Raw genomic sequence first — 9,302 nt, 5'->3', positions numbered from 1 at the left:
GATGGCTCTAGAAATTCCTTTGGGAGGGAAATAGATTGTAATAATTGGAATTCCAATAAACTGTAAATTGTACTTAATAACATATGATCTGAGACCACCTTGCCAGCTCATTCTCTGCCCCCAGGGTGATGCTCCCTCCTCAGCACTGCTCTTTCTTCTTTCTTCCTTCCCTTTGGCTCCCAATTTACGCTTTATTCCAGGTCAGGGTAGAGACAGATTTGCATCTATAGCACAGAAACACGTGCTGAGTCTCAGATGGCCTCATGCACTTTACCAAAAACATCGATGATATCCTCTGGCTCCCAGAAGTGAGAGCTATTTGCACACCTCCCAGAGCATTTCATTGTCTAGGCCTGTGGGCATCCTCATCAAAGCCTGACAGCTTCCCCTGTCTTACAACTTCACCCATTCTTCCCTTTCTCCAGCTATGAACTGCTTCTGAAGGTCAGAACCACAGGCTTCAGTGCTGCCAGATAACCTTTCCATTTCTGAGGAGTCCCCAGAGGCTGGAGGCCCAGAAAATGACGGAAAGGGGTTGAAAGATGGACATCTTTTGGGTCGAGAAATTGTTTGATTTAAGCATAAAATAAGCTGTTTAAGGTTTCTTGTTCAAATATTGGAAGCTGTATTGTGCCTCCTCTAAATCGTATCTGAAAATAATGTAGAACCCTGCTTCCTGACGGCCCATGGTGCTGGGTGGCTTGGAGTCGTGCACAGAGCCAGGCCCCTCTCTCAGATGTTCTGGCTGCCTGCGTTTGTGCCTTCAGGGCAGGCGGCCAGTCACTGAGAGGGGGCTGGGATGGGAAAATCAATGTGTTCCTGTGGGCTTCTTCTTGTTGAATTTTGCTCCACAGGTTGGAGGATAAGTTCCAGTCCTCCTAACTAGGCCGTAAAGTCTGGGTGGACTGGATGCTCACTGGAACCTGTGGAGTTTGTAAAACAAGGAGCTCACTGCCTCGCGTGGTCAGGAGAGGCAGGAGTAAGAGCGGGCGTGAAGGCCTGGGAGTTGGAAGGAAGTTGGGACTCAGCTCCTTGTGGCCCTTCCCTTTGAGATTCACCAAAGGAAAAAGAGATGTCTCCTTGCTGAGAGGTAAGAGTTTACGTTTATCTAAAATCTGAATGCTATAGCTTCATTTAGCTCCAGTGGCATAGTTCCATAATGGATGTAAATTATGTTTGAATTATTGTGAATCCGTGCTGAGGCAAACGAACTCCCAGTCTTACTCCTGAGGTGGGGCCTTCAGAGCTGGGACACCACTTAGTGAAAAAGTGGAGGGGCTGTTATCAGAGTTACATGCCATGGAGGAGAAACTCTAGAAAGTAGACAGGCACTAACCATACTTTCATCCTTTTTCTCCTTAGCAAAATGGAACCTTCTTTCCGCACATAAAGCCCTTCCCCACTGCAGGTTATTCCAAAGGAGGAGAAGCATGACTTCCAAATGCCATCGGAGGAAACCGGCCTGTCTAATGGAGACGAGGACGGCTGAGCGCTTATGCGTGCACGGACGCCTCTGCTGCATCAAACGATTCTTCATGATGAGAGAAGGTGCATCATGGAGAGAGCACCAGCACCTCTTTCTAGCACTCCAGTTCCCTAATTCCTGCTGCTCCTGTGTCTGAAACCATAGCATCCTCATTGGACCACACCAGCAACAAATGCAAATTGACCACAGTCCTCTTAGATGTATTCAAAACACATCATAGAGAAGACGACACTTGAAGATGAGAAGGGTTAAAAAAAGAGCACTGTTCTCCTGGCATGCTGGGATGAGTGCCTAAAAGTGGACGTTGGTCAGGTTCCATGTGCACATCAGCTGGGTCCAGGAGGCACGTGGAAAACCTCTTTAGGGTGAGGATGTGCCTGGGCAATGGAAGCATCCAGAAAGAGCGAGGATCTTTTGCAGGACTTGCTGATGGGTGGTTGATCACTCACACAGAGGGAAGGAACCATGGACTCCATGATAATGACTCTTCAGCCACCTTCTGTATTTCTAGAGCATTGAAAATAGAACCACCATGTATGGCATATAGAATGTCTTACAGAAAAAAGGTGTGGTAAAGTATTTGTTTTGACAAGTTACCTTGCAAGTGATGTGAAAGCAACTTGGAGAAAAATATCCTCATCTAATGCATCCTGTAGCCTAAATTTGTTGATGTCATAAAAATATTTTTAGTAGATTTTTATAAGTTGGATACACTCCAGGAGATAGATAAGCAAAATAGGATCTAAAAAACATAATAGATTCTAGAATTAGAGCAGCATAGGAAGTAAAAAGAAGTTATATAAAGATAGGAGAAATGTATAAATACTACAAAAGGACACTGAACTATGTTAGGGCCTTTACTAAGGGATTGAAAAAATTGGCTAAGTCTATAAAAGACACTGAGAGACTTGAAAAAACTAGATAAAGGTAGAGTAGTGATGTCCTTGTGGGAGTTTAAAACAAAATAAAGAAGTTATTCAGGAGAGTAATTATTGAGGATCTCAAACAAGTGTAAAGTGTAGTTTCACAGCTTAGGAAGATAACTCAGTTCTGGGAGCCCTTATCTCTACTCCAGATATTGGTAGAGTTCTGGATCTATTTGAGAAGATCCCAAGACAATTTCAGAGGATTTTGGCTGTAGAAGACATACCAGTGACTGTCTTGATGAGCTTGGCCCCTTTAAGTCAGAAGTGATCACCTGTAGGCTGGGTTGACCTTGACCATGGGCCTCATATTTTTTACCTACAGGCTGGCTCTCAGCCAACTTCCAAGCTCTGGGCTCCTCCTTCTGAGCTTCCCCGACCATGGTCTTGTTCCTGGGCCACCTGACTGATTTTTGAATGCCTGAGGACTTGTTTCCATCTCTGTGTGCCCAAGTCTTGGCCAAGCTCCTATTTCTGAAGACTTAGTTGCAACATCTGCCCCTGCTGGGGATGGTCGTCGCTTTCCTAGCTGACACACAGTCCAGCTCGAGTCCAGTCTCTTCTGTGGTTGTTCCGAGCAGCAGGAAGCACTGTCTTCTGGATTCACTGCAGAACTTAAGTGTACAGTTTCTGTATCTGTTGCTGCATCCAGATTGGACAGTGACCCTGGCTGAGACATCCCTTACTCCTGTTTCAGATAAGCTCCGCTGGCATTTAAAATCTCAGTGCCCTCTGCCCCATTTGTCCAGAGGAAAGTACAGTGGAACACTTCACCCAGAAATGCAGAAGAAACACATGCTTGGCTAGTGCTGCTGACTGAATCTTGGCTCTCAAGCTCCAAGGTGGTAGTACAAATGCAGAGGGCACTGCTGCTACAGCTGCCTGGCACACCTGTAGACTATGCAGCATATTTCAGCCTTCGGTGTTGGAATGGTATTTCCAAATATAGACTCAAAGGATCCTCAGGTGCTCGCTTCTAGCATAGAGCCAGGGGTCCTGTCTTGCACACGGGCCTGCAGCATGGGGAGAGGACCGGTCTTCTGTACCTCTTGCTTCAAACTCTTCTACCTTCAGGAGGCCAGAGAGGGATGTGGGTCTACATCTTGAAATATGTGCCTTGAACAAGAATTACTAACCCGTAGAAAACTTGTCTGACTTTGAACAAAGTCTCAGTTTACAGACGCCTATGGAAATATCAAAATAAAGCATCAGAAGAAACAGTCACATTGGAGGCCATTAACTAAGGGGAAAACCTGAAAAATAAAGTTCTATTTGCCAAAAACTGTCTTTGATTAGTTTGGACTCTTATTTTTGATCCTTTTCCTCTTTTACATTTCTCTTCTAACGTTCATTGCTCTTTTGCAATCTACTTAATATTGTGAAAAGTGCCAAGTCCAGAAATTAGGATTCTTATTTGAGTAATAAACAAGCAGCCACACAGTGCGGTGGGAAGAGCTTGTGGGTTCCAGTCTGTCTTTGCTGCTAATTCTGGTAACCTTGGCCTTGCCATGGCATCTCTCTTGGCCTCTCTTTAAAAATACTTGCAAAATAAGGGGGGGTCTCTGGAGTACCTTCTGGCTCTAAAATTCATCAATTCTCTATTGCTGATGGTTTCTTCTCTTTGAAGTTTCCAGATTTCTTATAAACTGTCATAAGAGCCAGAGGTCAGGAGGAATGGAGACTTGTGACTCTGTTTGCAACAATGTTCAGAACTTTTCAGTGCAAATGTAGGTAATTCATTTGTTATCGTTGCCTGAATATATTATACTTTAAAAATACTGTATTCTAAAATACCTTTAGAAAAACAAATTTGTTTGGGAAAATAAATAATTGTTACTTCTTGTCTCAGATCCTTTGGTGCCCCTCAATCGTCATCTACAGTGGAGGTTCTTAACCCTGGTCTTGCATTTTAAATATACTGCTGCCTGCCCTGCCACCTCAGAAGTTCTAACCTGATTCGTCTGGCATAGGTCTGGGTTCCAGTATTTTTAAGAGCCAAGTTAAGAACCAGTGGTCTGCAAAATAAATTCAGTTCCTGAGGCTGGTATATCAGGAAGGCCCTCCCATGCATGGTTGGAACCTTACTGTTCTCCATGCTGACCACCTGTGGTCCCTTCCAACGTGCCATCATGTTTCATGTGTGTCCTTTCACATACCCACACCTTTGCATTTGCGGTTATGGCTGAATGCCATCGCCCCAAGAGGCCTAGTCTTTTGCCCCCTTCCTACAGTGCAGGTTTCTTTATAAGCATAGTTCTCATAATACTTTGTAATCCTTCTTTGTAGTCATCTTCCTGTGTTGTAAATATCCTATCCATAATTGTACGTGTTTATATTCATAAATCTGATCATATCTCTCGTGCTTAAAACTCCTCGTGCTTTCTCATTGTACCAGGAATACCCTGCACACCTCCTACCTTAGCCCTAAAGTTGTACATAATCTGAACCTGCCTTTTTCTGAGACCTCTTCTCCTACCACTTCTTACTTTTTCACTTCACTCCAGCCTAACCAGTCTTCTGTTCCTAAAACATGCCAAGCTTGTTCCCATCTCAGGGCCTTTGCACATGTTGTTCCCTCCACCTGCAGTATCTTCTCTCATCCTCTCGTTGCTTCCTTCCCAACATTCAGATCTTAGCCCAAATGCCATTTCTTTAAAGTGGCCTATCCACAGTGCCACATCCCCACCCCACCTGTCATCCTCTATCCTACTGCTTGTATATTCTTTTAGGCTTGCACTCTCTGAAATGATATTTTTATTTTGCACACACAATTATTGAAAGCTTCCTGTTACTGGCATGTAAGTTCTATAAAGATAGGCACTTTCCCTGCCTCGTAGGGACTCAATACATATCGAAGGGGTGAATGTTGTCTCCCCTATGAGATAATGCTCTGCCTAGCATTGTGACTGGAAAGAAGGTGTTCACAATAAATGTCTGATAAATTAATGGTTATGTGTCACAGATGTTTCTCCTTAACAAACAGTATGACCAAAGATCTCTAAATAACACCAACAAAAATTAGGCTGACATATATTATACATTTGCATTTTTCTTAAATAAATAGACATGTATTGGACAGAGCAGATATGTGCATTTCTGTCACCACAGAAAATTCTGTTGGACAGTGCTAGTGTAGAGGGCACCCCTGCTAAGGATGAGAGATATCTGGTTAGATTGCTGCTAAGGCCCCATCCATCTCATAGGCTAAGTGATTCTGTGGCTTTGTGCTGGGAAGATCACATTTCTTCTCTTCTGCTGAAAGCGTTTTCGTTTCCAAAGGTGCTGAGGCTGGTGGAGAGGGACAAAACAACTCCAAGGAGTTCCTGTCTGTCTAAGGACGTTGTCATTCACTTCAAGAATTATAGCGAGACTAAGAGATGGTGAGATGCTACTGGAAAGCCCTTAGAAAAGTTCAAGAGTTACAGGAGTGTAAGGCATGATGATTGTTGTGAATACGTTAGCTACAAAGGCCACTTGGTCCTGGCTCCTTCTTGACTCTAAGCCAGTGGTTCTCAACCTGTGGGTCGCGACCCCTTTGGTGGTCGAATGACCCTTTCACAGGGGTCACCTAAGACCATCCTGCATATCAGATATTTACATTACGATTCATAACAGTAACAACATTACAGTTATGAAGTAGCAACAAAAATAATTTTATGGTTGGGTCACAACATGAGGAACTGTATTTAAAGGGCCAGAAGGTTGAGAACCACTGCTAAGCCGACCCAAGTGAAGTTGGGTTTGAAGCAGTGGGATTTAGTTGCCATTGAGAACTGATTTCTCTACCTTGTCCAAGCTCTGGGAACCTGGATTAGTACGTGGGAGAGTTCAGGGAAGGGCATGGAGAGCTGGCTTCTGCTAGGGAGAATTTTGTTTGCCTTGGCTTTAAGGGAGCCCCCAAAGCAGTGGTGAGAATAATGAGGTTCACCTGGATCAGGGACTTAGCCAGGTTTGAAAACCAGGGGAAGCCCCCTAGGGAGAGGTTTAGTGGTGTAATCTTTTTTCTCAGGTGAGGAGTGAGATCATAGAAAAAGTGACTCTGTCTAACCTTTCTGCCTGTCTCCTGGTCTGGCTTCCCTTCTACTTCCTCTCATGTCTTCATCATGGTCTTAACTCCTGTTGTGACATGTGGTATGTTAACTGTTGTAGGAAAGGCACCATTTATGATGAATGCAGTAACTGGTTTGGTTTGGGTTAGGTCTCAGTGGGACTCTGATGGAAGAGAACCCTGGCAATGATTTGGAAGGCAACCCGGTCTGTTACCACTGTCAACACTACATCCAAACATGACACTGTGCTGGGAGCTGTAGGAAACCAGTTAAGGCACAAACGCTGTCCTTGGGAAGACAAATACCCAAACACAGACAGGTATATTATCTTGGGTTCTGTTAGCCTCAGTTTATTCATATATAAAATGGAAATAATACATAGGAATGAATGATGAACATGTGTGTAAAGGACCAAACAGAAAGCTTGGAACCCTGAGTCACTTAAGTTATTTTCACTGCCATTATGAGGGGTCAGTGCTGTGACTTGGATGGGAGAGATGGAGCAACTATAGGGAGTTCATGGTTGGACATTGGGAACCACCCACTCTGCATGTGGGCTCTCAGGCTGTTTGAATGGTATGGTGCGGATAGGGATGCATTTGGCTTACTGGGTCAGGGGGCACCCTCCCTACAGGATAAGGGCTCACAGGTATGAAAGAGCCTAGTTTTCTTCAATCCTGAGCCAGTGGGTGACATTTTAGCAGCTGTAGCTTCTCCCCAACTGTGGGCTCTAGTTGGACAGGGGTTGATACTTATGGACTATTTACAACTACCCATGCAGTGGAATACCAGAGATTGGCCGGGGTTGGGGGCGGGGGCAGTGTGTGTACTTTTAGGGGGAGGGCAGGAGGATCTCTGTGGCTTCCTGGCACCTCACCTTCAGTGAAATGCTGTTCCAATCAATGGTATTGATTGGTCTCTGATGGCTATTTAGTTCTGTTAGTTTGGTTTCCCACTTGACTATAGAATATGAGTGTATATGTGTGTGAGAGATACAGGGAAGGAGTTATGATTAGCAGTGGACTGACTTTTCTGTCAGGAGGGGAACAGTTATGGGAAGAGGAGGGGGTCGGTTCTTTCTGGGACTCTCAGTTGACCTGGATGTGGGGGAGATGCCTTACCGGAGTGGAATTTAGGAGAAATTAGGATAAAAGAATTTTTCTCATTTGAGAAAGTGGAGAAGGGGTGAGAATAGTCCTAATATGGGGCCAGTGTTCTGAGAAGTGAATGTTCATCGATGGGTGTGAAGAGTGAGGCTTAGAGGAGGGTTGGCTTGTTTAAAACTCAGTCAAGCATGTCTCAGAGTTCCTTTCTCAGCAGACGCCTTGGCACAGCCTTGGTTAGCTGCCTGATTGCTGTGTAGCTGTACTTGGGATGTACAGGAAAAGACAAAACAAGCACATGATACAGAAATTTAACTCATCACTCTGGTCCCTGACCAAACACATCAGTCTTCAGGATATTCCTTTATAAAGGAATCTTTCCCTCCTCCCTAGCATCTCACAAACTGTTCTCTGAAGGGATCTCTCGTCTCTAAATGTGATGGAGGGTGTTGAACTATTGGGAAGGAACTTTGCATTTAGTCGACATTTACTGTACACCAGGAATAATACTGAGTAATTGATGTCATCTTACTTTCCATAACATCCCCGTGATCTATGCGTGTAAAAATCCCAGTTTTACAGATGAAGAAATAGACCGAGCAATGAAGTTCCTGCTCAGGGTGAATAAGTGGCAGTGCTGGGGTTGGAATTCCAGATCCGACTTTAGCACCAGTTCATGGAGAGCCTCGGAATGTCAGGTTAAGGAGTTTGGAATTCTTTTAGAAGGCAACCGGGAGTTGTTGACTGACCAACAGCTTGATAGATGAGAGATGAGTACACACAGAGAAGTTGTATGTCAATAAAACAGTCTTTAAACCTCTCCCATTTTTATAAGCCCTTGTGAAACCCATGGGCTTGGTTCTTTTTTATTCAGCCAGAACTGTATGTGCTCTCTGGCTCCAGTCTTGGGGTTTCTTGGAGCCCGGAGAGTCTCTCAGGCCACAAGTCACATGGTCTGCCTTATCTGAAATATACTTTACAATCTTCCCCAGTTCCCTCATCCTTTATGCTACCCCTGCTCTTATAAGTGATGGATTTGTAAACCTCCGTGTTTATTTGGGGAATTGGACCCCAGACTACTTTTTCTCTATGTTGGCAATTTATTCACGCTTCTGCCCACCAGGTGAACCTCACGTTCCACTTTGTGTTGCTACTGTTTGGGGGCTTGGCTTATTGACATCTATAATACCATGAGTTCATTGAAGGAAGAGTCCTCAGTTTTCTCATTTGTGAATACCCTATGCCTGCGAGTGCTGTTCTGGGCTTGTAGGATACACTGCATAAATACACACAGAGTGAAAGTGATTATCAGGAAGAAACTTCTGAGAGAAGTCCTACACAGGGGTTGCTTAGAACCAAAGGGGATTCCTCACTGGATAGATGGGTAGGTTATTGCTGGGAGGAGTAGGTAAGGGAAGTGTTCCCAGAGGCAAAGGAAAGTATATCAGTTATCTATTGCTGTGTAACAAAATACCCAAACCTTAGTGCCTTAAAACATCTGTGTATGTGCTCACAATTCTATGGGCCTGTCATCCGGGATGGGATCAGCTGGGTGGTACCTCTGCTGGTCGCCCCTGGGTACTGGTCTCCCCTGGGTACTGGTTGCCCCTGGAGTTACTCACATAGCTGTAGTCTGTTGATGCTTGACTGCTGTCTAAGGTGGCTTCACTTGCGTGTTTGGCAGTTGGTGCTGGCTGTCAACTGGGTGCCTCTCCTCTTTATCTTGTGGCAACTCATCCAC

The 9,302-nt window shown here is 44.6% G+C and overlaps 1 long non-coding RNA gene across 1 annotated transcript; it reads left to right on the top strand.

Annotated features, from left to right (window-relative positions):
• Positions 1 to 433: 433 nt before the first annotated feature.
• Positions 434 to 3,696, top strand: LOC111826832. Its single transcript, XR_002830267.1, has 2 exons — positions 434 to 1,090; positions 1,363 to 3,696. It is a non-coding gene; the product is annotated as an uncharacterized LOC111826832 (long non-coding RNA).
• The last annotated feature ends 5,606 nt before the right edge of the window (positions 3,697 to 9,302 follow it).

The sequence above is a fragment of the Myotis lucifugus genome, unplaced genomic scaffold (genome assembly GCF_000147115.1).
Source record: "Myotis lucifugus unplaced genomic scaffold, Myoluc2.0 scaffold_105, whole genome shotgun sequence".
NCBI classification, from domain to species: Eukaryota; Metazoa; Chordata; class Mammalia; order Chiroptera; family Vespertilionidae; genus Myotis; species Myotis lucifugus.
Note: the sequence above shows the minus strand (reverse complement) of the source record. Positions and strands in the feature narration are given on the sequence as shown.